The 27,375-nt window shown below is 46.7% G+C and overlaps 1 protein-coding gene, 1 long non-coding RNA gene and 1 pseudogene across 3 annotated transcripts in view; 1 reads left to right on the forward strand and 2 right to left on the reverse strand.

Annotated features, from left to right (window-relative positions):
- LOC140386802 (uncharacterized) overlaps positions 1-4,624 on the forward strand; it is a 109,092-nt gene extending 104,468 nt beyond the window's left edge. Inside the window, exon 3 of the long non-coding RNA XR_011933676.1 lies at positions 4,240-4,624. This is a non-coding gene — a long non-coding RNA (uncharacterized lncRNA). The remainder of the gene's footprint in view (positions 1-4,239) is intronic.
- crcp (calcitonin gene-related peptide-receptor component protein) overlaps positions 1-27,375 on the reverse strand; it is a 144,734-nt gene that overhangs the window by 56,845 nt on the left and 60,514 nt on the right. The window lies entirely within an intron of this gene.
- On the reverse strand, positions 12,256-12,879 carry LOC140386799 (cytochrome c oxidase subunit 6B1 pseudogene; annotated as a pseudogene).

The following is a 27,375-nucleotide window of genomic DNA, read 5'->3' on the forward strand; positions in this document are numbered from 1 at the left end:
CTTTGACGGGTTGGACACTGAGAAATGTGGGCGCCGGTGGGGAAAAAGGGACATAGGTGGGGGATGGGGAATGGGAACGGGGCTGTAGGGGGAGCTGCGCCATAGGGGGCGGGACGGTTCTAGGAAAGCGCGGGTCTTTTCCCGCGCTGGAGAGATGATGGCGGGAAGACAGGCGCAAGGAGGATGGGAGTTCCACACATGGGAGGGGGGGGGGGGTCAAGGAGAGAGCGGGAGAAGCCGGGGTCAGCTGAAGTCAGCTGACTTTCGGAAGCAATATGGGGGGAGTAACCATGCTAGATGGGGATCTAGAGGGGGAGGGGGGATAACTGGGTTGCTGCTGCTGGGATGGAGAGGGATCTGGTAAGAGAAGAGGTGGTCAGGGTGGGAATGCGCCACCTGGGGGACTGGTGGGTGCGCGGGACCTGGACGTGGGACTGGCCCAGAGGGAGTGATGGCTAGTTGACGGGGGAGGGCAGCAATATAGTAGTGGACAACGGTGGCAGATATGTGATGGTGAGTGGCAGACTGCAGGGAATGGAGGTCGTGCTGGTAAATGTATATGCCCTGAACTGGGACGATGCGGGATTTATGAAGCGGATGCTGGGACGTATCCCGGACCTGGAGGTAGGAAACTTGGTAATGGGGGGGGGGGGGGGGGGATTTCAATACCCAGGGTTGGACCCAGGGTTAGATAGATCTAGATCTAGGACCGGAAGAAGGCTGGCAGCGGCCAAGGTGCTTAGGGGGTTTATGGACCAAATGGGGGGAGTGGATCCATGGAGATTTGCTCGGCCGCTGGCCAAAGAGTTCTCCTTTTTCTCCCATGTCCATAAGGTATACTCCTGGATAGATTTCTTTGTTTTGGGTAGGTCACTGATTTCGAGGGTGGAAGGAACAGAGTACTCGGCCATAGCTGTTTCAGACCATGCCCCGCACTGTGTGGATCTGGAACTAGGAGAGGAGAGGGAACAGCGCCTACTCTGGCGACTGGATGTGGGATTATTGGCGGATGAGGGAGTCTGTGGAAGGGTGCGGGGATGTATCGAAAGGTACCTGGAGGCCAATGATGATGGGGAGGTCCAAGTGGGGGTAGTATGGGAAGCGCTGAAGGCGGTGGTCAGGGGAGAGTTGATCTCCATCAGGGCTTACAAGGGGAAAACAGAGGCCAAATAGAGGGAGAGATTACTGGGTGAGATTTTGAGTGTGGATAAAAGATATGCGGAGGCCCCGGACGAAGGACTATATAGGGAGAGGCGAAGACTCCAGACGGAGTTTGACCTGCTGACCACAGGGAAGGCAGAGGCACAGTGGAGGAAGGCACAGGGGATGAGATACGAGTATGGGGAAAAGGCGAGTCGGCTGCTGGCCCACCAGCTTCATAAGAGGACAGCGGCGAGGGAAATAGGGGGAGTTAGGGATGAAACGGGAACTACGGTGCGGAGTGTAGGGAAGGTAAATGAGGTGTTTAAGACCTTTTATGAAAGGTTATATAGGTCCCAACCCCCCGGAGGGAAAGGAGGGGATGCAGCAGTTTCTGGACCAACTAAGGTTCCCGAAGGTGGAGGAGCAGGAGGCGGCAGGCCTGGTGGGCGCCAATTGGGGTGGACGAGGTGACTAAAGGGCTGGGAAACATGCAGGCAGGGAAGGCCCCGGGACCAGACGGGTTCCCGGTGGAATTTTATAGGAAATATGTGGACTTGCTGGCCCCGCTGCTGGCAAGAACCTTTAACGAGGCCAGAGAAGGGGGGGACTCTACCCCCGACAGTGTCGGAGGCGACGATATCACTAATCCTGAAGCGAGATAAAGATCCGCTGCAATGCGGGTCTTATAGGCCTATCTCGCTCCTGAATGTGGACGCCAAGTTGCTGGCAAAAGTGCTGACAATGAGGATAGAGGATTGTGTCCCGGGGGTGGTGCACGAAGACCAGACAGGGTTTGTAATGGGGAGACAATTGAATGTCAACGTGCGACGGCTATTGGGGGTGATAATGATGCCCCCAGCAGAGGGGGAGGCAGAGATAGTGGCAGCAATGGATGCAGAGAAGGCATTTGATAGGGTAGAGTGGGAGTACTTATGGGAGGTGCTGAGGAGGCTTGGGTTCGGGGAGAGGTTTGTCAGCTGGGTTAAACTCCTCTATGGGGCCCCAGTGGCAAGTGTAGTCACAAATCGGCAAAGATCGGAGTATTTTCGGTTACATAGGGGAACAAGGCAGGGCTGCCCTCTGTCCCCATTACTGTTTGCGTTGGCAATTGAACCACTGGCCATAGCGCTGAGAGACTCTAGGAAATGGAGGGGGGTGGTTAGAGGGGGAGAGGAACACCGAGTGTCACTCTACGCAGATGACCTACTGCTGTATGTGGCGGATCCAGTGGGGGGGGATGACAGAGGTTATGCAGATATTGAGGGAGTTTGGAGACTTTTCGAGATATAGGCATAACATGGGAAAGAGTGAGCTTTTCGTAATACACCCTGGGGACCAGAGTAGAGGGATAGATGGCCTGCCGCTAAGTAGGGCGGAAAGAAACTTCCGATATTTGGGGATTCAGATAGCCAGGAGCTGGGGAACTTTACAAAAACTCAATCTGACTCGGCTGGTGGAGCAAATGGAAGAGGATTTCAAAAGGTGGGATATGCTGCCGCTGTCACTGGAGGGCAGAGTGCAGGCGATTAAGATGATGGTCCTCCCGAGGTTTCGATTTGTGTTTCAATGTCTCCCCATCTTGATCACAAAGGCCTTTTTTAAGAAAATAGATAGGAGCATTATGAGCTTCGTGTGGGCAGGGAAGGTCCCGAGGGTAAGGAGGGGGTTCCTGCAACGTAGCAGGGACAGAGGGGGACTGGCGTTGCCGAACTTGGGCGACTATTACTGGGCCGCGAATGTGGCGATGATCCGCAAGTGGTTGATAGAGGGAGAGGGGGAGGCGTGGAAGAGGCTGGAGATGGCGTCCTGTAAAGGAACGAGCTTAAAAGCGCTGGTGACGGCGCCGCTACCGCTCTCCCCGAAAAAAACCCGTGGTGGCGGCAACATTAAGTATCTGGGGGCAATGGAGGCGACAGAAGGGTGTGTTGGGAGCCTCGGTGTGGTCCCCGATCAGGAGCAACCATAGGTTTGCCCCAGGAAGGTTGGACGGAGGGTTCCAGAGCTGGCACCGGGCAGGAATTAGGAGAGTGGGAGACTTATTTATAGATGGGACGTTTGCGAGCTTGGGAGCACTCGAGGAATAGTATGAGCTGCCTCCGGGGAATATCTTTGGGTATATGCAGGTGAGGGCGTTCATGAGACAACAGGTGAGGGAATTTCCACTGCTCCCGACACAGGGGATCCAGGATAGAGTGCTTTCGGGGGTGTGGGTAGGGGAGGCCAAAGTGTCCGAAATTTACCGGGAGATGAAAGAAGAGGGGGAGGAGCTGGTAGAAGAGCTGAAAGGAAAATGGGAAGAAGAGCTCGGGGAGGAGAATGAGGAGGGTTTGTGGGCTGATGCCCTAAGTAGGGTAAATTCCTCTTCCTCGTGTGCCAGGCTTAGCCTGATCCAATTTAAGGTGCTACATAGAGCACACATAATGGGAGCGAGGTTGAGCAGGTTCTTCGGGGTGGAGGACAGGTGAGGGAGGTGCGGGGGAAGCCCGGCGAACCACACACATATGTTTTGGTCGTGTCCAGCACTGGAGGAGTGTTGGAGGGGAATGGCAAGAGTGATCTCGAAGGTGGTGAAGGTCCGGGTCAAGCCAGGCTGGGGGTTAGCTATATTTGGGGTAGCAGATGAGCCGGGAGTGCAGGAGGCGAAAGAGGCCGATATTGTGGCTTTTGCGTCCCTGGTAGCCCAGTGAAGGATTTTACTCATGTGGAAGGAAGCGAAACCCCCCGGCGTGGAGGCCTGGATAAACGATATGGCAGGGTTCATAAAACTGGAACGGATGAAGTTTGCGATGAGAGGATCGGCTCAGGGGTTCTCCAGGCGGTGGCAACCGTTCCTTGACTATCTAGCGGAACGTTAGGGGAAAATAGATAGCCAGCAGCAGCAGCCCAGAAAGAGGGGGGGTGGGGGGGGGGGGGGGAGGGCAACTTGTTTTTGTTCTAGTTGGGGTGGAGGGAGCACCATTTCTTGTTACTTTGTTAGTTCACTACTTAATTTAAACAATGTTATCTATTCGTTATTGTGTTACCGTTTTTGTTGATTTGTAAGGGGGAAAAATTGTGTTTGAAAACTTTAATAAAATATTTTTTTTTTATAAAAAGGAAATGGACGCCCAATGTCCTGCTGGGCAGCCATTAGTAACTCCATTGGATGGTGCCACTCCCACTCTGCGACCTCATTGGCTGGGGGCCGGAGAACATTCTGGAAAGGCACGGAGAGGGGTATAAGAAATCAAACCCTCGGCCCCCCCCAACAGCGAAGACGTCATGCAGCAAGGACAGAAGGAAGCAGCGTGCAAGACCCACCTTCGCAACGAAGAAAGACCCTGAGGAAATCGAGACTCGGAGAATCGGACCTGCAGCACGACATAGTTCGTCGGCCAGCATTCCGGGAAGCGTCTTGAATCTTGGGGCCTTTTAGTAATACTTTGGGATAATTCAAGGATAACTGATTTTTACTGTTTGTTGAATAAAGTTATTTGATTTATACATGTGTGTTGTCCTTTGTTTGCCTCATCAATAAAGACATCTGGTTAAAACTTTTGATTAATACACTGGCCGAAAGTGTCTGAGATTTTACACACACATGTAGTCTAAGGCTTTCCTCCTCACTGTTTACCATACCACTAATTTTGTGTAAGTTGCAAACTTTCTGATCATACCTCCCACATTCACATCTAGATCATTAATGTACACTGCAAAATGCAAGGAACCCGACACCATCCCTGCGGTACAACAATGGACATATGCTTCCCGTCACAAAAACAACCTTAGACCATCACCCCTGCCATTAAGCCATTTTTGGATCCAATGTGTCAAATTGCCCTGGATCCCATGGGTCCTTACCTTCTTGACCTACATCAACTGCACTGCCTTCATCTACACACCTAGTCATCTCCTCAAAATATTCTATCAAATTTATTAGACCACTTGCTAGGCCACTTCAGAGGGAGATCAGAGTTAACCACATTGCTGTGGAGTCAAACTATAAGGAGATTCGTTATATCTAATTTTTCTCAGTTTAAGACAGAGGGCAATAGATAAAACTCAATGTGACAACGAAAACTAGCCTCAATCATACTAGGCATTTTGACAAAGAAATTCAATTTTTACAATACAACCCACACTCTTAAATTCCTAATCTAGGTTGTCAGCTTTGGCTCACTAGTAGAACTTCTGCGGCAAAAGGTTATGGGCTCAGGTCCCATTCCAGAGACTTGAAGACATAATTTAAGATGACTGAGAGAAGGCTGTACAGTCAGAGGTATCATCTTTCAGGTTAGGCACTGAAACACAAAAGCCATGGCACTATTGAAGAGCGGCAGCTTCCTGGAGCCGTTGCCAATATTTACCCCAAAACAAACATCGCAACAGATTATATGGTCATGCATCTATCTCATCACTGCTTGTGGGATACTGCTGTGCACAAACTGGGTGTTGTTTCCCTCCAGCAAAAACAGTGACTCACTTTAAAAGTATTTTATTGGCTGTAAAGCACCTGAAATCATGAAAGGTATGATTCAAATGTATGTTCTTTTCAGAAGGAATCTGACAGGAACTTAGAGATGTCTAAGTGACTAGATTCTTATTTTGTAACTGAAAATAAATTATCAAATTGTAAGATAAAGTGCTGAGCCTCACAGATGTTCACAATAATTCCTAAAAAGGAACACTATTATTCAGAATGCCTTCAATCTATTTCAAATCTGTACATACATTAATGTTCCAAAGGGAGAAAAAAACCACTGAACTGGCAGCTGGAGATTAAAGACTGAATAACATGCAAACTATCAATGAAAACCAGCTGTGGCCTTCTACACTGTTCCAAAATAACTCAACAAAAGCTTGAGGAACAGCACTCAGTCTTTCGATTAGACACTTGACAGTCTTCAGATTTAGAGTTCAACAATTTTGGATCAGAACCTCTCATTTTTTTGGCTAGCATAATTGATCATGTTCTGCCATTCCCATTTACACATCCTCCTGACCCATTTTTTTTGTTGCTTATTTTGCTCCTCAGCACCCTCCCTTTTGTGATTTTAGTCTTTCCTGCCTTCCACCTTATCACAGGCCTGCTCTTTTGCTTTTATCGCTGCCCTCCTATTCCTGCATTTGCACTTTAAAAATTAGAGATCTAACCGGTTTTAGCAAGTTCCGATGAAAGGTCATCAATCTGAAACATTAATTCTGTTTATCTCTCTGGAGATGCTGAGCATTTTCAGAACATTGATTTTGTTTCAGAATCCCAGTGTCCACAGTATTTTACTTTTTTGCAATGAAGAAGTGTAGTGTGAGCTGTGAGATCACTACTTCTAGTATGAATGTACAACTGGTTTTGTTTATGTAAAACATTGTTGCTGGCTGAATCAGTTTTCCAAAATATGCATCTTTCAAAACTATTGACATTTAAATTCAGATGCGTGTACTCCAATTGTTTGTTCTTTCCCCACAAAACTTCTCCTTTTCTCTGTTCTCGCTGAGGTAGTTATGCAGGAATCAAGTAACCTCGATACGTCATGTGAGGATTAAGTGCCCAAGAGGCTATTTTAACCACAGGATGCATCAGAACCAAGTTCGACTCTACACCTACCAGAATGGCAAGCCGCAGTGGGAATCCTAACTAATTTTCTCCTCCCTAATTGAGGGACATTAATTTCTCCTACCACTGCCTGACCTCTATCAGCTAACTCAGCACATATTGGGACTCAAACCGGGGATCTTCAATCTACTAAACCTTAACTTTAAAGCAGCACGGTAGCATTGTGGATAGCACAATTGCTTCACAGCTCCAGGGTCCCAGGTTCGATTCCGGCTTGGGTCACTGTCTGTGCGGAGTCTGCACATCCTCCCCGTGTGTGCGTGGGTTTCCTCCGGGTGCTCCGGTTTCCTCTCACAGTCCAAAGATGTGCAGGTTAGGTGGATTGGGCATGATAAATTGCCCTTAGTGTCCAAAATTGCACTTAGTGTTGAGTGGGGTTCCTGGGTTATGGGGATAGGGTGGAGGTGTCGACCGTGGGTGGGGTGCTCTTTCCAAGAGTCGGTGCAGACTCGATGGGCCGAATGGCCTCCCTCTGCACTGTAAATTCTATGAAAACTATTCTATGAAAACTAGACAAGTGTACAAGTCCAACTAATCAGTATTCCGAAACAAGAATACTGTTATTAGCATTTCAGGATTGATAGAAGAAAGAGATTGAAGATCCTTCCAAGTTGGGTCAAATGAGGAGAACAGGAGCAAAGTATTTAAAAGCAAAATATTTTAAAATATTCTGTGCCCCACCTCATCTAGGCTTTTGCTGCTGCCTCTCTGACTTGCTGTGACAGGAATCCAAATCCTGACATTTTTACTCAAGGCTGTGTTGAAAACTAGTCAGATGGGGAGAGGGGCGTGAAAGGAGAGTTCACAATCTTATGATCTGCATCATCTTAAATTAATATTCAGCAGCATTTATTTTAAATAATACAGGTTTCCCAGTGCTGCCATACCCTCGCAGCCCTTTGCGACTTCCATCAGATCTTAACATTGAGACTCAATAGATACTCTAACTGCCCATCCTAGATCGCACATCCCAATTCCCCTTACAACACTTCCCCCAATTTCCCCAGACCCTTCCTCTCACCTTCATCCTCTTTCCCAAAGTAAAAAGCCTTCCCCAGTTCCCAGCAACTGCTACATACTCCGTGCTACTTGCCTGCAATCAGAAACATCTACCATACCATCATCTTTTGTATTCTGTTCATTCAAAAAGGATTAATAAACAAAATGAATATGACAAAACTTGCTTTTAATTGTCAGATTTTGCATGAAAATATGCACGTCATCTTTTTTTAACCCAAAATTATCGCTAACACTCCTGTAACAGCAACAGAATTTGACTTAATTAAGCACTGTAAATCAGTTGGATGTAAGGGAGAGATAGCATCTCTCGTAGGCGGGCTGGCTGCGCCCTTTGGAGTGGCTCATTCTATACTGATACTCACCTTCACCCAACAGTCACCTGTGGCTCCAAGTAGTTGTTAAGCACGCAACAGCAGCCACACCCTGGTAAACTGCTTCAATGGCCGGTCCAAACCAGGAGGTGGTTGCCATCTGGTCTCCTCCCCTCACTAACTTATGGATTGTCTATCCTGGGATGCAAAGACTGGTTCCGGCGTACTGGGTGTATGAGTCCAATCGAATACACAACAGTCTTGACGGGGGTTCAGCACTGTGTTGTGGAAGGCATAAAGCTCCACAAGACACTGAAGACAACCCAATCACCCACTACACCCAGATCTATCTCCTCGTCTTACTACTGGACTAAAATAGGTCAGGACAAGACAGACTGACGATACACAACTATTCCCTCATTATAATCCAATTCTTGTGCATGTTCATCATCGTTCTTTTATTTGTCATCTATCATTTAACTGTCACAAGTCCTGTGGCAATGGATGAGTGCATAGCAGCAGGTATGGATTCACTGGGAGCTGTAGCTGTGAATCTGCACAGTCAGCTCAATCCAGGGTTCATCTTTCACTAGGTGGAAGCAGAAGAGGATCTCAGCAACCCCAATAATGTGAACAGCCCTCTTTAGGACCAAAGTGCTCACCTCCCTAATATGACGAAGGGGCTAAGAAAGGTGCCCCAAACAATGTCTGCTTCACCTTCCAGGTCATCAGATGAAGAACATGACTTGCACATGAATTGGATTATAGTGAGTGAGAGTTGCGCATCATTAGTCTTACTGTCTCGTCCTGACCTATCTTGGTCCAGTAGCAAGGCAAGTCTAGATGCCTGGAGATAGGTCTGGATTCAGTGGGTGACTGAGATGCCTACTGTGTCTTGTCAAGCTCTACACATTACACAGCTGGCAAAGATCCCATAAATACGGTCATAAGTCAAATTCAAAGAGGAAAATAAAAGGTGACACAGATCACCATTGGTGAAAGAAACGTGCGGACCCTCATGGACATTGCATCAGGTCGAAGAACTGCTCTTATCAGAAGAGAGTTGGTGAGAAACAAAGAACAAAGAAATGTACAGCACAGGAACAGGCCCTTCGGCCCTCCAAGCCCGTGCCGACCATGCTGCCCGACTAAACTACAATCTTCTACACTTCCTGGGTCCGTATCCTTCTATTCCCATCCTATTCATATATTTGTCAAGATGCCCCTTAAATGTCCCTACTTCCACTACCTCCTCCGGTAGCGAGTTCCAGGCACCCACTACCCTCTGCGTAAAAAACTTGCATCTACTCTAAACCTTGCCCCTCTCACCTTAAACCTATGCCCCCTAGTAATTGACCCCTCTACCCTGGGGAAAAGCCTCTGACTATCCACTCTGTCTATGCCCCTCATAATTTTGTATACCTCTATCAGGTCTCCCCTCAACCTCCTTCGTTCCAGTGAGAACAAACCGAGTTTATTCAACCGCTCCTCATAGCTAATGCCCTCCATACCAGGCAACATTCTGGTAAATCTCTTCTGCACCCTCTCTAAAGCCTCCACATCCTTCTGGTAGTGTGGCGACCAGAATTGAACACTATACTCCAAGTGTGGCCTAACTAAGGTTCTATACAGCTGCAACATGACTTGCCAATTCTTATACTCAATGCCCCGCCAATGAAGGCAAGCATGCCGTATGCCTTCTTGACTACCTTCTCCACCTGTGTTGCCCCTTTCAATGACCTGTGGACCTGTACTCCTAGATCTCTTTGACTTTCAATACTCTTGAGGGTTCTACCATTCACTGTATATTCCCTACCTGCATTAGACCTTCCAAAATGCATTACCTCACATTTGTCCGGATTAAACTCCATCTGCCATCTCTCCGCCCAAGTCTCCAGACAATCTAAATCCTGCTGTATCCTCCGACAGTCCTCATCGCTATCCGCAATTCCACCAACCTTTGTGTCGTCTGCAAACTTACTAATCAGACCAGTTACATTTTTCTCCAAATCATTTATATATACTACAAAGAGCAAAGGTCCCAGCACTGATCCCTGTGGAACACAACTGGTCACAGCCCTCCAATTAGAAAAGCATCCCTCCATTGCTACTCTCTGCCTTCTATGGCTTAGCCAGTTCTGTATCCACCTTGCCAGCTCACCCCTGATCCCGTGTGACTTCACCTTTTGTACTAGTCTACCATGAGGGACCTTGTCAAAGGCCTTACTGAAGTCCATATAGACAACATCTACTGCCCTACCTGCATCAATCATCTTAGTGACCTCCTCGAAAAACTCTATCAAGTTAGTGAGACACGACCTCCCTTTCACAAAACCGTGCTGCCTCTCACTAATACGTCCATTTGCTTCCAAATGGGAGTAGATCCTGTCTCGAAGAATTCTCTCCAGTAATTTCCCTACCACTGAAGTAAGGCTCACCGGCCTGTAGTTCCCGGGATTATCCTTGCTACCCTTCTTAAACAGAGGAACAACATTGGCTATTCTCCAGTCCTCTGGGACATCCCCTGAAGACAGCGAGGATCCAAAGATTTCTGTCAAGGCCTCAGCAATTTCCTCTCCAGCCTCCTTCAGTATTCTGGGGTAGATCCCATCAGGCCCTGGGGGCTTATCTACCTTAATATTTTTTAAGACACCCAACACCTCGTCTTTTTGGATCACAATGTGACCCAGGCTATCTACACCCCCTTCTCTAGACTCAACATCTACCAATTCCTTCTCTTTGGTGAATACTGATGCAAAGTATTCATTTAGTACCTCGCCCATTTCCTCTGGCTCCACACGTAGATTCCCTTGCCTATCCTTCAGTGGGCCAACCCTTTCCCTGGCTACCCTCTTGCTTTTTATGTACGTGTAAAAAGCCTTGGGATTTTCCTTAACCCTATTTGCCAATGACTTTTCGTGACCCCCTTCTAGCCCTCCTGACTCCTTGCTTAAGTTCCTTCCTACTTTCCTTATATTCCACGCAGGCTTCGTCTGTTCCCAGCCTTTTAGCCCTGACAAATGCCTCCTTTTTCTTTTTGACGAGGCCTACAATATCACTCGTCACCCAAGGTTCCCGAAAATTGCCATATTTATCTTTCTTCCTCACAGGAACATGCCGGTCCTGTATTCCTTTCAACTGCCACTTGAAAGCCTCCCACATGTCAGATGTTGATTTGCCCTCAAACATCCGCCCCCAATCTATGTTCTTCAGTTCCCGCCTAATATTGTTATAATTAGCCTTCCCCCAATTTAGCACATTCATCCTCGGACCACTCTTATCCTTGTCCACCAGTACTTTAAAACTTACTGAATTGTGGTCACTGTTACCGAAATGCTCCCCTACTGAAACATCTACCACCTGGCCGGGCTCATTCCCCAATACCAGGTCCAGTACCGCCCTTCCCTAGTTGGACTGTCTACATATTGTTTTAAGAAGCCCTCCTGGATGCTCGTTACAAACTCAGCCCCGTCTAAACCCCTGGCACTAAGTGAGTCCCAGTCAATATTGGGGAAGTTGAAGTCTCCCATCACCACAACCATGTTGTTTTTACTCTTTTCCAAAATCTGTCTACCTATCTGCTCCTCTATCTCCCGCTGGCTGTTGGGAGGCCTGTAGTATACCCCCAACATTGTGACTGCACCCTTCTTATTCCTGATCTCTACCCATATAGCCTCACTGCCCTCTGAGGTGTCCTCTCGCAGTACAGTTGTGATATTCTCCCGAACAAGTAGCGCAACTCCACCTCCCCTTTTACATCCCCCTCTATCCCGCCTGAAACATCTAAATCCTGGAACGTTTAGCTGCCAATCCTGCCCTTCCCTCAACCAGGTCTCTGTAATGGCAACATCATCATAGTTCCAAGTACTAATCCAAGCTCTAAGTTCATCTGCCTTACCCGTAATGCTCCTTGCATTAAAACATATGCACTTCAGGCCACCAGACCCGCTGTGTTCAGCAACTTCTCCCCATCTGCTCTGCCTCAGAGCCACACTGTCCCTATTCCCTGGTTCTCCCTCAATGCTCTCACCTTCTGACCTATTGCTCCCGTGCCCACCCCCCTGCCATACTAGATATGCAGATAGCTACATCAGTGAGACTTATCTACCTGAGGAGGATATCGGTGCAGGTTACAAATTCTTTTGGAGTAGCTGTAGAAAAGAACAGCATATTGGCTCTTCTGTCATGAACCACCTCGTCAATAAATTTTTTATTTTTTTTTCATTGTACAAGAGGCTGTTTGAAGCCTTTATTTGTCGAGGTTGTAACAGATGGACCGTACGACACGTCTTCAAGTGCAAGAACTAAATTAGACAAATACAATTTTTTTCAGTGGGGGGGGGTGATCACTGTTAAGCTCCCCTGCATCTTGGCACGCCTTGTCTGACCTGTATCAGACATCAGAAGGGAGGGGGGAAGTGGGGCCGTGGCCTATACCTTGCCGGCGAAGGTCCCAGCGTCGCGCTGCTCATCCCAACGGTTAACCCACGACATTGGGCAGATGGACTTGTAGACCTTGTGGAACCAGTTACAGAGCGCGACATCTTTGCCAGTTGCTGAAAGGGCTTTCTGACATCGATAGAAATCCAGGTAATTCTGATAACAGTTACGCGTCTGGTTTGTGTTGGGGAAGCGCGCGTCAAACGGCGCCGTCTTGTACTTCTGGATTCGTTCCTGGACGGTGGCCATGTTAGCGTTGGGGTCTCCCACCCCCTGCCACCAAACCCTCCCTCTAATTCCTCCTCCTCCTCTGCCAGGGTCATCAGCTGCCTGCTGCTGACCGTAGGCCTCAGGCTGCCCCGCAGCATGGCGCAGCGTCCCTCCCCCACCTCTGCTCCCGCTGCCCGCCCGCCTCAGAATCCTCGTCAATAAATTGACTTGCCTTCCCAAGGGAGTTAATGATCGTCTGATGGTACTTAAACTCCCCTTGCATGGCAACATGCAAGGAATTCTCATTGATGTTTAGCCCCGACCACAACCAACTCTAATGAAGTCAAGGACAATTTCTATGTTGACCTCGGCTTCTTGTTTGTTACCATGCCAAAATCAGACAAAACTGTCATTCTTGGTGGTTTCAACACAAGAGTTGGTGAGATCACTATGTGTGGGAAGGAGATGTTGGGAAAAAAATGGGTTAGCAGTAGTGACAGAATTGGTCTCCTCTTGCTGAAAATGTATGCTGAGCATGAGCCCTTAATCATTAACACAGTTTTCTTTCTCCTTAATCGTAACAAGACATCTTGGATGCACCCAAGTTCCATACATTGGGATCTAAACAGGCAGAGGGATAGTCAGGAATAGGCAGGGCATGCATATAACAAAAGCTCTGTGCAGCCCTGACTGATGTACTGACCACAGTATTATCATTTCAAAGCTAAACATCAAGATCTATCTCCCCAGACATCCCCAAGGCATGAATATCCAGAAGTGTCTCAATATCTCAAGACTCAAGCACACGGTCATAAAGGAATCACTTAGAGAAATCAGAGAGTCACCTGTGTACAGTGAAAATGGACACAACGCAAGAAGGATAATCGGGTGACCTTCAAGGATATAGTGAACTCCACTGCTCTAGAGGGCCTTCAATAAGAACAGTGAGATTCTTCGAGAAATTACTGGAGGAGAAACATTGCCTCTGCGTGTGATTACATCACTGACAAGTCGTCACTATCCAAGCATGATGCCTACCAAAACATCCACAAGATTGCCCAATGCAAATTCAGAAAGATGAAAGACACTTGGCTACATCTGAAAACAGATGAACTTCAGTCATATGCAGAATGCAAAGACTGGAAAAGATTCTAAGATGTTCTGAAATCTGTCTACAGGCCCTCGCCTACTGGTTTATCACTAGTCTTTGGTGAAGATGAGTCAAGGCAGAAAAAGCCAAAATTCTAGAAAGATGGGCAGAGCACTTTAAATGTATCCTCAATCAGTCTTTGCCCATCCCCTAAGAAGCAATTGACTGGCTGCCACAGATTGCCATCAACTATTCCCATGATTTACCTCCCATGCTGTTAGAAATGATAAGCACAGTCAAATTCTTGTCGAGTGGCCTATCTCCAAGACCTGATGCTCTTCCAACTGAGGAACCAATTTTGCAACAAACAAAGAGGATTCTCACTCCTCTCCATTGCTGGTCACATTTTTGCCAGAATCATCTGAATTGCTTAATACAACATCTCAACCAGGAACTGCTGGCAGAGTTAGTGTGGTTTCAAACAAGGTCCAAGAACCACTGGATACGCTGTATGCAGTTAGACAGCTTCAGGAGAAAAGCAAATAACAGAATGTGGATCTTTATGCCACATTTGTTGGCATGGCCAAGATCTTTGACACAGTCAGCCATGAAGGCCTTTGGGATGGTAATGGAGAATTTTGGCTGTCCTGAGAAATTCATCATGGTGGTTCAACAGGTCCATGTTGACATGCTCCAGGAGTTGGTGAGTCTTCTGACCCATTACCAGTCACAAATGGAGTTAAGCAGGGATACATTACAGCTCCAATGCTCTTCAGTATGTTTTTCTCAGTCACGCTGTCTGATGCCTTCTATAATGTTTAACTGGGAATCAAAATCAGATATCACATGGACAGGAAACTTGCTGTTTGCAATGTCAGTTTACAGCTAGGCATGCAATGTAGTATGGACTTGTTCTCCAATGGATGTGATAACTTTGGCCTGATGATCAGCATGAAGAAAACTGAAGCATGGCTAATCCACTTAACCTGCACTTCTTTGGACTGTGAGAGGAAACCGAAGAACCCGGAGGAAACCGACGCAGACATGGGGAGAAAGTGCAAAATCACCCAAGGCAGGAATTGAACCCAGGTCTCTGGCAATGAGGCAGTAGTGCGAATCACTGTGCCACCATGCCGCATCATATTGATGATAAGATACATAGGAGTTTCCAAAGCAAGTGCCGCCTTCGGCAGACTTTAAACATTTGTCTGGGAATAAAGAGTTTGCCTACCCAGCCGAAGGTATACAGAGCAACAGTCCTGTGCACTGTGCTCTATGCAGGCAAGACATGGACATGTACCCGTGGCATGCCAAGAAACTCAACCACTTGAGCTGCTTTTGGAAACTTCTGAAGATCAGACGGCAGGACAAAATACCAGGCACTGAGGTGTTCACCTGAGCTGACATGTCAAGCATCCCACCATGTTGAGACAGTCATAACTGAGTTGGGCTGGTCATGTAGCCAGAATGCCTGACACTTTTACCAAAGCAAATCTTCTGTGGGGAGCTGAAATCTGCGGTGTCCATTCATGGCGGTCAAAGGAAGGGCTACAAGGACACTCTGAAGGTTTCACTTCGGATTTTGATATTAATTTGTGTCTTTTTAAAAAAACTAATTTACAGGATGTGGGCATCGCTGGCTAGATCAGCATTTAATGTCCTACCTTAATTGCCCTTGAGAAGGTTCTGCTGAGTTTCCTTCTTGAACCGCTGCAGTCCATGTGGTGCAGGTACATCCAGTGCAATTAGGGAGGGAGTTCCAGGATTTTGACCCAGTGACAGTGAAGGAATGGTGATATATTCCCAAGTGACAATGGTGAATGGATTGTAGGGGAACTTTCGGGTGGTGTTCCTATATGTCTGCTGCCCTTATTCTTCTAGATGGTAGTGGTCACCAACAATCATCAGAGATAGCCTGCCTTATGGTCTGCTTTCAAAGGGCTAAATCGCTGGCTTTGAAAGCAGACCAAGGCAGGCCAGCAGCACGGTTTGATTCCACTAACAGCCTCCCCAAACAGGCACCAGAATGTGGCGACTCGGGGCTTTTCACAGTAATTTCATTTGAACCCTACTTGTGACAATAAGCGATTTTCATTTCATTTCATTTCATTTGTAGCAGGAACAAGAAAAATCAACGTAGCATGCAGTTTATGAAGCTTATTAAATATTGTAACATATTGTTCTGATGAAAAGTCACTGACCTGAAATGTTAACTCTGTTTCTCTCCACGAATGCCAAAACTGACCTGCTGAGTATTTCCAGCATTTTCAGTTGTAATTTTGGATTTCCAACATTCACAGTAGTTTGTGTTTGTTTTATGCAACATATTGGCTTTCCTGAAAATGAACTCTTGAATGCGACGGGTCCAGACAGCATCTCTGGCCGTGCACTCAGAGCCTGCACGGACCAGCTGGCAGATGTGTTAGCGGACATCTTTAAACTGTCCCTACTCCACTCCGAGGTCCTCACCTTCTTCAAGAAGATCACTATCATACCGGTGCCAAAGAACCAGGCAACATGCCTCAATGACTACTGCCCGGTGGCCCTGGCGTCAGTCGTAATGAAGTGCTTCAAGAGGTTGGTCATGAAGCGCATCACCTCCATACTCCCAGAACGCCTTGATCCACTGCAATTTGCATACCGCCGCAACCGGTCCACAGCAGACGCCATTTCTCTGGCCCTACACTCATCCCTAGACCATCTCGACAACAAGGACTCCTACATCAGACTCCTATTTATTGACTACAGCTCCGCCTTCAACACCATAATCCCAGCGAAGTTCATATCAAAGCTCCAAAACCTAGGACTTGGCTCCTCACTCTGCAACTGGATCCTCGACTTTCTAACCCACAGACCATAATCAGTAAGAATAAACAACAACACCTCCTCCACAATAGTCCTCAGTAGCAGCAAGGCTGCGTACTTAGCCCTGCGTACTATACTCCCTGTACACACACGACTGCGTGGAAAAATTTGGTTCCAACTCCATCTACAAGTTTGCTGACGATACAACCATAGTGGGCCGGATCTCGAATAACGACGAGTCAGAATACAGGAGGTAGATTAAGAACCTAGTGGAGTGGTGCAGCGACAACAACCTATCCCTCATTGCCAGCAAAACTAAAGAGTTGGTCATTGACTTCAGAAAGCAAAGTATTGTACACACTCCTGTGAGCATCAACGGGTCCGAGGTGAAAATGGTTAGTAGTTTCAAATTCCTAGGGGTATACAATTCCAAAAATCTGTCTTGGTCCACTCATGTGGACGCTACCACCAAGAAGGCACAACAGCGCCTATACTTCCTCAGGAAATTCGGCATGCCCACATTAACTCTCACCAACGTTTACAGATGCACCATAGAAAGCATCCTATCTGGCTGCATCACAGCCTAGAATGGCAACTGCTCGTCCCAAGACCGCAAGAAACTTCAGAGAGTCGTGAACACAGCCCAGTCCATCACATGAACCTGCCTCCCATCCATTGACATCCCGCTGCCTGGGGAAAGTGGGCAGCATATTCAAAGACCTCTCCTGGCTTACTCACTCTTCCAACTTCTTCCATTGGGCAGGAGATACAAAAGTCTGGGAACACGCACAAACAGACTCAAAAACAGCTTCTTCCCCACTGTTACCAGACTCCTAAATGACCCTCTTATGGACTGACCTCATTAACACTACTCCCCGGTATGCTTCACCCGATGCCGATGTTACATCGTGTACCTTGTGTTGCCCTATTATGTATTTTCTTTTATTTCCTTTTCTTTTCATGTACCTAATGATCTGCTCGCAGAAAAATACTTTTCACTGTACCTTGGTACACATGATAATAAACAAAATCCAATTGTTAATATAAAACAATATAGCCGCTATTACACAATGATTGGGATATATTCATTGTATGAATATAAAACATCTAAAACATAAAGATACCCCAGTGATCCAACTTAATCGTGAAACACTAAAATTCTAATGCTCCAACCCTTACAGCAGCTATATTGCACTTATCAAAATATACAGAGCGAGTGCTTTGATTGAACTGTATACAAATTCCTTTAAGGGGTGACAGACTAAAGCTAACGTGAGGTCACACACGTAAGCAGACTGATTTTTAAAAAAAATCTCCAAAACATACAGAAAAAAGTAGAAGTGTAAGCACTAGAAAACAGTGGCAAGTAATCAAATGTAGACAAGAAACATTGAAATTGAAGCCCAGCAAACACACGTTTCACATGCTGACACGAGTATTGGCTCTGGAAGAAACATTGTTCAAGGCACTGACACTAAAGTTCCAATTTGAGTGAATTATTAAATAATTTGCAAGTCAATTAAGATTATATGTTCACTTGGAAGTGAAAATATCAGGAGTCACTTTGAAAAAAAAAATGTCATAATTCAATGAAATTGCAGACTTTAAATAGACGTTACATTTTTTGAGAACCTGTGGGATTTATTTCTCAATGATTCAGTATGGTTATATTGCTTATTTCAGCTAATTAACAAACCATAACATTGCAGAGCCAATTTTGCAATTCTGACAAACCAGGGATTGCACAAACTTGTAGCATGGGTTGTGTTGAACTTTGAGATTATAGACTCTCTTTTTATTTAAACAAGGCTCTTAACAAATGAAAGAATGTGTACAAGGAGTCAAGCCTACAAACTGGCTGGTTGCCAGGTGCAAAGCTAGGTCAACCAGCTGCATTTAAGAAGACAAATGCTATCGTTAAAGAGCAAATTTTGTTCCTCATCGGCAAACAATGTTTAAACTGGAATACAGCTGTTTGAAGGAGTCATGTGAGCACAACTACATCTTTCTGAGCAGGACATACTAGATTCCCCTGCAGGGAGTTGACATTGGCCGAATGGGTGGCACGGTGACACAGTGGTTAGCACTGCTGCCTCACAGCGCCAGAGTCCCGGGTTCAATTCCGGCCTTGGGTGACTGTGTGGAGTTTGTACGTTCTCCCCATGTCTGTGTTGGTTTCCTCCGGGTGTGGTTTCCTCCCATACTCCAAAAATGTGCAGGTTAGGTGGATTGGCCACAATAAATTGCCCCTTAATGTCCAAAAAGATGCATAGGTTAGATTAAGGGGATCATGGGGTAGGGCAGGGGAGCGAACTTAGGTACTGTTTCAGAGGGTCGGTGCAGACTCGATGGATGGCGTCCTTCGCACTGTAGGGATTCTATGATTCTATGAATGGCTTCCTGTTGTGTCCTAAATGACTCTATCCCTGAATATCTTGCTGCACCAAGTACAGAAAAGGAGGGCGATCCTGTTTGAGTCATAGAACAGAGAACATCAGAGAAGCATGCAGTTTAAACATAACCCACAGCTGCAGAATCGGCTAAAACAAGGGAATGTGAGTCAGTATTGCCACTGTAAACTCAGAGGAAGAAGCCATATTACAAGGATGGCTGGAGGCGGGAAGAGAGAGAGAGAGAGAGGAGAGAGTTTACAGATAAATATTTAATTTAACCTACCTATTCTTTGGACAAAAGTGGAGAATCAAGAGATAACAGAGCGCAGACTTGAGAGTTTGCAGTGTGGAGCAGAGGTGAGGTGGGAGTTACATGAAGCAAATTCCTGAGAGTAGGCCTCAAACGGACACTCTGGGGTTGAGGGAGCAAGCATGAGTGACCAGGAAATAGCTAGTGAGGGGATTTGTCTAGATCAGGGATAGCCCTTAAATTTTAATTCTTGTAAGTTAGGTGATAGTCTCATAAATAAAGACTTGGCAGAGCACCACAGTCTCAACAAGTGAATATCCTATGCCCGGTGGGAACTCTAGATTGCGTATCAGGTCTTGGAAAATCATGTGTAGAGGAAGTGTTGTCAGTTTGAGGAGTCCGAGCTCTGGTTTTTGGAACTTGATCAGCACTGTCTGAAAGGCTGGTAGAGATAGAAATCGTTAATGCCTTGGCTATGGACCAAAATTTGAAATGAAAATGAAATGAAAATCGCTTATTGTCACAAGTAGGCTTCAAATGAAGTTACTGTGAAAAGCCCCTAGTCGCCACAATCCGGCGCCTGTTCGGGGAGGCTGGTATGGGAATTGAACCGTGCTGCTGGCCTGCCTTGGTCTGCTTTAAAAGCCAGCTATTTAGCCCTGTGCTAAACCAGCCCCTTTGGAAAGTGGGATTAGGGGCAGCACAGTGGTTAGCCCTGCTGTCTCATGGCCCCAAGGTCCCAGGTTCGATCCCGGCTCTGGGTCACTGTGCGTGTGGAGTTTGCACATTCTCCCAGTGTTTGTATGGGTTTTGCCCCCACAACCCAAAGATGTGCAGGCTAGGTGGATTGGACACGCTAAATTGCCCCTTAATTGGAAAAAATGAATTGGGTACTCCAAATTTAAAAAAAAAAAGTGGGATTAGGCTGGATAATTCCTTCACAGTCAACATGGACAGAGTAGCCAAATGGCCTCCTTCTATGCCAGAGATTTCTAAGAACCACCCTCCTTGGAAGGAGGTCAGTGCCAGTCCACAAGGCCACAGACTTGGTGCAAATCCAAAAGAATTATTCAGCACCTGAAGTGCCTGGTGAGGAGACTCTCCTGCTGCCTTTTTCTCCATCGGCAGCTCTGCACAAGGAGTTATTGTTCCTGATTGTTGGGGATTCAATGGCAACACCATATTGACCCCTTTCTACAACTCTTACATGTGTGGCAACTAAGATTGCCGATTTAAGTTCTGTAAAAATGCTCAGCTCTATTCCTACCACAGCTGATCTACGGCTGAAACCCTAATTTATGCTGTTGTTTCTTCTAAATTTAACTAATCCAATTAAGCTTGGGCAGCATCCATCTTCCGTCCTCCATTAAAGCAAGCTCACACAATATCCCAACTCACACCATATCCCGTTCGCTGATCAGCCCTTTGCTGACCTACACGGACTCGTAAATAACACATCGATAACACATGTTCACCCTCATCTTCAAATGCTCCACGGCCTTGCCTCGCTCTAATCTCCTCTAGACCTACAACGTTCCAAGAGATTTGCCCTCCCCTAATCTTGGCTTATTGCTCATTTTTAAAACATTTAGAGTACCCAACTTATTTTTTTCCAATTAACAGTTTTAATAGCACCACTCAGCAGCCATGTTTTCACTGCTTAGGGCCTAAGCTCTGGAATTCACTTCACCACCTATTTTCTTCTTTAAGATTCTTCTGAAGTTTTGTTTAATAATATGAAGCACCTTCGGATGATTTGTTTCATTAAAAGTGCTATCTAAAAGCAGATGTTTGTTTTTTCTATTTGCTCAGGATGTTGGAGATGCTGTCTGAACCAGCATTTATTATCCATTCCCAACTGCTCTTGAACAGAGTTGTTTGCTAGACCATTTCAGAGAGCTTTTACAAGTCAACCACACAGGCAGAACACCACAGCTTCCAGCATGCTGCCTCCCTGCATTCAACACTAGTTCTGATCTCTAGCCCCATGGTGCAATTATTTAGCAGATTGAGGAAGAGGCTTTGGATGAAGCATCAATCACAGGTGAAAAGGGAGGTAGTAAGCACGGGCTTGGTCTTTCAATGGGTCAGACACCGGATTCAACAGAGAGAACCTTAAGAGAACACAAGGTATAGGGACAACCTTGGTGTCCACTGTGCAGCAGTTGTCCAACACTGGGTTGCAGATTATCCTACATCATTGCAGTGCTGCAGGAGAGATTTTCACAACTGTAGAGTGTCATGGAGAAAGTGGCATCTTAAAAGGCATCTTTAGGGTAGCCCAAGGCATGGAGGGATCAGCACAAATATGAGTGCACTCACTCGTACCAATAATGCTGCACTCAAGACTTTAAACGCTCTATAACATAAGAGTGTTACTATGATTTAACTGACTGTGATCATGCGGATAGAACAGAGATTTCTTGGCCTTAGTGGAGGTACCCCATGGACTGTCTTCACACAGACTACTGGCCATGTAGTACCCAGCATCCGTTGCATAATAGATGGCATTCTCCAAGGGTGGCTATGTATGCTCCCGCTCCAGTCAAGCCCCGACAAGTATATACAGTTGCTGTGTAGCTGGATGAGACCTTGCATTTGAAGAATTAAGTTCACAACCATTCCCAGAGTGTCAGCCGTATACCTTTTCTTGCCATCAGTTAGTGAGCTGGGGGTGGATGTCGGAGCACTTTCCATGTCAGAATACAAAACATTGCGTTTTATTCAGTTAAAGAAAGCACCCAGAATTTGTGCATTTTAGCTATAAAATAATAACAATGCATCTTTTGTTTGATGGCGGAACGTATGCTATAACCGCAAGCAAAAGTGAGCACCCTGCCAGGTCAGTGGTTCGTGTTGTAGCTGATAAAAACGGAGAAAGAATTTAAAAAAAAAGAACTTGCACTTATATTATGCCCTTCATAACCATTGATGTACTTCTGCAGTGTTGTCACTGATGTAGCGATCGGCAGATGATCGATGAGCCTTCGTGGGAGTGGTTTCCAATGTCAATATTTCAGGCTGGTCTCTTGATACCCATGCTGGTGAACCAGTCCTCATTATGTAGACAATGAGCAGAGAAAACTGGGATACAGTTTACAATGAAGACCCCCTGTAATAAGAAAATGTTGGAAACACTCAACAGGCCTGGCAGCACCTATGGAGTGAGGAACAGAGTTAACTTTTCAAGTTGTTGACCCATCATCAGAACCTTTGGAAATATTAGGTGAAGAAAAAAAAATCATCATATACAGGCAACAAACTATCACACCCAGCTTTAAGTTACCACACTAAGCTGGCCTCTCAGTTTAGGTACGGCTATGCAAAACAGAAAAATTCGGCAGAATCATTTAAGACCTCATCTGTATATGATTAGGAGACTCAGACATGTTGGAAGATGAGGATTCAAAATAAAATGCCCCAAAATCCCAAACCAAATTGGGGGCCATGTGCGCACTCGAGGTTGTGTGTCAGATTCTGCATGCTCACTTACAGAATACGAGGTTCTGTCAACAGAAGGCAATCTCACAACTTTAGGACAATCTGAGACACTGTTATACACAAGACATTTAATTAGACAGATAATGCAAGCAATGGTTCAAACATCGCTCTGGTTTTATATTTCTGTTTAATTTAATTTGGAATGAATAGTAGTGCTTTATAAACAGAAATTACAAACACACACTGTTGATCACCAGACTTTGAACTGGAGTTCAAGTTTAGATTCAAGACATCTGTGGTGCTCTTTTGAAGAAACAAATGTAATTAAGACAACATTTCAGATTTGACGATATCAACCTAATTAGGATAAGACTGTAGCAATAAGGCCCAGCTAATGCTAAATGACTAACTACAGGCATGCTGGGAAATTTGATCAACTTGAAATGACACAATTCAGGGACGTTTTCACATGACCTATTTAAGAAAAATTTGCAAAGTACGAAAGCAGGAACTTGCAACTAGACAGAACGCAACACCTTCACCTCAAGACCTCATCAATGTTTCTGTAGGCCTGACAACTGAAACCACAAGGTCTGAATATTAGAAAACCATTGTCTGCAAGATGGACCGCATGGTTAGAAGAACAAGGTAATTCTTGCTCTCTTGGAGCAGGACACAAAGACATGGCCTAGAAATAACATGACTCCGAAGTCATTCCTTTAGCGTGATCTGAGGATAACCTCGCACATGCAGCATCCAGACTAACCTCAGCGATCAGAACGGAAAATACCGTCAAGGGCGAACTTGGCCAGTTCTGATGGGGTAATATCTACTTATGTCTAAAGCTGTGTTTTGAGACAATTGTGATTATTTGTAAAGCATAGAATTGCATACATAGTGTATTTTATTGAAGTTTAGTTAATCAAATCATGCTGAACCGTAAGTTACAGTGTAGTGTTTGTTTGATATGTAACTGTTCAACCTCTTGTAACAGTACAGCGACCATGAGGCTCAACAGGACATTAATATGAAAATGGGTTTCTGTCCCTAGAGAAGGAATGAGAAAACTTTTCGATTTTGGTCAATCTACCGAAGAAAAAATATATTTTCTTGATTATCCATTGTGAACAATCCAGTTAGAAGGGCCCCTTTCATTTTATTTGGTTCCTCACAGCTCTCGCGATTTTGTTTTTTTTGTCTTTTCTCATCCGAGTAATTGAATTTTAATCCATGGTCAATTGCTTTTCTTTAGCATTCACGAACTGAGGCGTCATATAATTAAGTAGAAACAGAACTATGAGGCAGTCTGGTCCTTGCAGGAACCAAGGGAAAGGATGGGAAAAGCTGGAAAATATGACTGATGTATAAAAATCTAAACTGCTTTAGATTATGACATTTCGAAAACAATTTCAAAATAAAACACCAAAGATTTTGCATGAAGTATACAAAAGTATACAAATCAGATGCACTCAAACACCCATTATTCAGGATTTGCAAAGTTTGCAAACCTTACTTTTCAGGTCTCCTGGCTACCTCTACCAGCAATCCTCCCTCAACTTCTGTTTACGGTGTGTAGCTAGTTTGTTGCACTGCATGGTGCAAGAATATGTGTGGTTACTCATGTGAGGACGGCACGGTAGCACAGAGGTTAGCACTGTTGCTTCACAGCGCCAGGGACTCAGGTTCGATTCCCGGCTTGGGTAACTGTCTGTGCGGAGTCTGCATGTTCTCCCCGTGTCTGCATGGGTTTCCTCTGGGCATTCCCACAAGTCCCGAAAGACGTGCCTGTTAGGTGAATTGGGCATTCTGAATTCTCCCTCAGTGTGGCAACGAGGGGATTTTCACAGTAACTTCATTGCAGTGTTAATGTAAGCCTACTTGTGACAATATTTTATTGAGGAATTTATAATTTTAACAATTTTCAATATCAGATTTCAACAAAACCAAAATCGCAACAATATACCCAACAAACCCCCCGGGCACAAACCCCAGCCAACATGGCTTACACAAACAGTGCCAGCCACCCCTCCGTTGGTTCCCCTGCCTTTACTCATCTCTCCCATGCCTCTCCTTCTCCCCCCAGCACTCTCCCCCCCGCCCCCCCCCGTTCCCCCCTGCTGACAGCTTAATCTTTCTCAAAGAAGTCGATGAAAGGCTGCTACCTCCAAGCAAACCAGTACAACGAACCCCCCAAGGCGAATTTAATTTTTTCAAGTCTGATAAACCCCACCATGTTGCTAGCCCACAACCCCAACTTTGGGGGTTCTGACTCCCTCCATCCTGGTAAGATCTGTCTCCGGGCCACCAGGAAGGCAAAGGCCGCGACGTCAGCCTCTCTCACCCCGAGCTCCCAGGTTTTCCGACACACCAAAGATCGGCACTCTGGACTTGGCACCACCCTCACTTGTAAGACCACTGAATGTCAACAAATCCCTGACAGAAACCCCTCAGCCTCAGACATGCCCAAAACATATGGACATAGTTCGCAGCCACTCCCCCACCCCGACAGCTCCCCCACTATCCACTTCCTGACCATCGCAATATTTGCCGCCCAGTAGTAATTAATGAAAGTCGGAACGCTCCACAGCGTCCAAACCTATCCTCCACCTCCTCAAAGAACCTGTTTATCCGGGCCGCAGTCATGTGTGCCCTGTGGACTGTATCAGGCTGAGCCTGGCGTACGACAAGGGTGCATTAACTCTCCTCAGGGACTCCTCCCATAACCCGGCCTCCAAACCGATGTCCCCTCTAACCCCATCTGCTGCCTCCACTTTTCCCACACCCTCAGGGCTGCCATTACTACCGGGCTTGTGGAATATCGAGCCGGTGAGAATGGCAGAGGTGCCCCCAAACTCGTGTCCTTATATGATGCCGCCTCCACCCGCTCCCACACTGAACCCTCCCCCACTACCCACTTCCTGACCATCACAATATTCGCCGCCCAGTAGTAATTAATGAAATTCGGAACGCTCCAGCAGCACCTTTTTCACCCGCAGGGTTTTACCCACCCAAACAAATCCAGAAATCACTGCATTCACTTTTTAAAGAACGCCTTGGGGATAAAAATTGTGAGGCTCTGAAAAACAAGCAAAAACCTCGGGAGGACCGTCATTTTAACCGTCTGAACCCGCCCCACCAATGACAGCGGCAGCGCATTTGGGGCCTCCAGGCTCTCCACCAGCTCTTCATCAACCTTCGGGAACTCCAACCCTCCCAGAAACCGCATCATCCTCTCTTCCCCGGCTTGGGGTTCCGACTCATACAATTTGCTATAAACTCCCTAAACACCCCATTCACCTCCGCCGGGTCCATGACCGCATTCCCACCTGGTCCTTCACTTTCCCAATCTCTCTCGTCGCCTCTTGCTTCCTCATCCTGTGCTAACATCCTGCTGTCTTTCTCCCCATACTCATGTATCGCCCCTCTCCTCCTTCTCAACTGCCCTATCGCCTTACCAGTGGATAACAGCCCAAATTCCATTTGCAGCCTCTGGCGTTCCTTTAACAGCCCTTCCTCCGGGGCCTCTGCATATCTCCTGTCCACCTGCAGGATTTCGTTCACTAGCCTTTCTATCTCCACCCACTCCGCCTTCTCCCTGTGTGCCCAAATTCTCAGTGTGCCCGAATCAAAATAAACTCCTCCCCTGACCACTGCCTTCAATGCCTCTCAAACCGTACCTGCCGACACCTCCCCATTAATCTCTACATCTCCCCAAATGGCCTTCCTCACCTGCTCACACACCTCTTCCTCCGCTAACAGTCCCACATCCAGCCTCCATTGCGGGTGCTGGGCACCCCCTCTGCTCACTCGTAAATCCACCCAGTGCGGGGCATGGTCCGACACCACAATTGCTGAATACTCGACATCTACCACCCCTGCCAACAACGTCTTCTCCAATACAAAGAAATCTATTTGGGAATACACCTTGTGCACATGGGAGTAAAGCGAAAATTATTTTGCCCCCGGCCTCCCAAATCTCCACGGATCCATCCACCTGCCTCATAAACTCCACATCGTCCCAGTTTGGGGCATAAATGTTTACTAACGCCACCGGCATCCCCTCCAATTACCCGCTTACCATAACGTACCTTCCCCCAGAGTCCACCACTATATTTCCCACCTCAAACCACCATCCGGTTACTGACCACAAATGCCACCCCCTTCGTTTTAAAGTCCAATCCCAAATGAAATACTTGCCCAATCCATCCCTTCCTCAGCCTAATCTAGTCCCCCACCTTCAGGTGCCTCTCTTGTAGCATGGCCACATCAGCCTTTAATCGCTTTAAATGGGCGAACACACGGGCCCTCTTGACTGGCCCATTCAATCCTCGCATGTTCCACGTGACCAGCCTGGTCGGGGGGTGCCCTCCACCCCTCCCCGGCTCACCGATCAATCATAGTCCCTCTTGGGCCAGCCTCCGGCCCGTGTCCCACACCTCTCCATGCCCGCCCTCGGGCACCCACCATCGTCGATCTTCCTCCCCTTACACTTTAAAAGCCCTACCTCTGTCAGCAGTACTTTCCCCCCTCTACCCAAATCCCCCAGCAACAACCCCTGGCCCCATCCCCCCACTGACCTTCCACGCACCTTCCATTGCGCTTCCGTGAACTAGCCCGCCCAGCTATCCTGGCAGCCCCCGCCCATGGCGCCTAGCATCCTACCCTCCCACTGATTCCCC

Source organism: Scyliorhinus torazame, chromosome 12 (assembly GCF_047496885.1).
Source record: "Scyliorhinus torazame isolate Kashiwa2021f chromosome 12, sScyTor2.1, whole genome shotgun sequence".
Classification (NCBI taxonomy): Eukaryota; Metazoa; Chordata; class Chondrichthyes; order Carcharhiniformes; family Scyliorhinidae; genus Scyliorhinus; species Scyliorhinus torazame.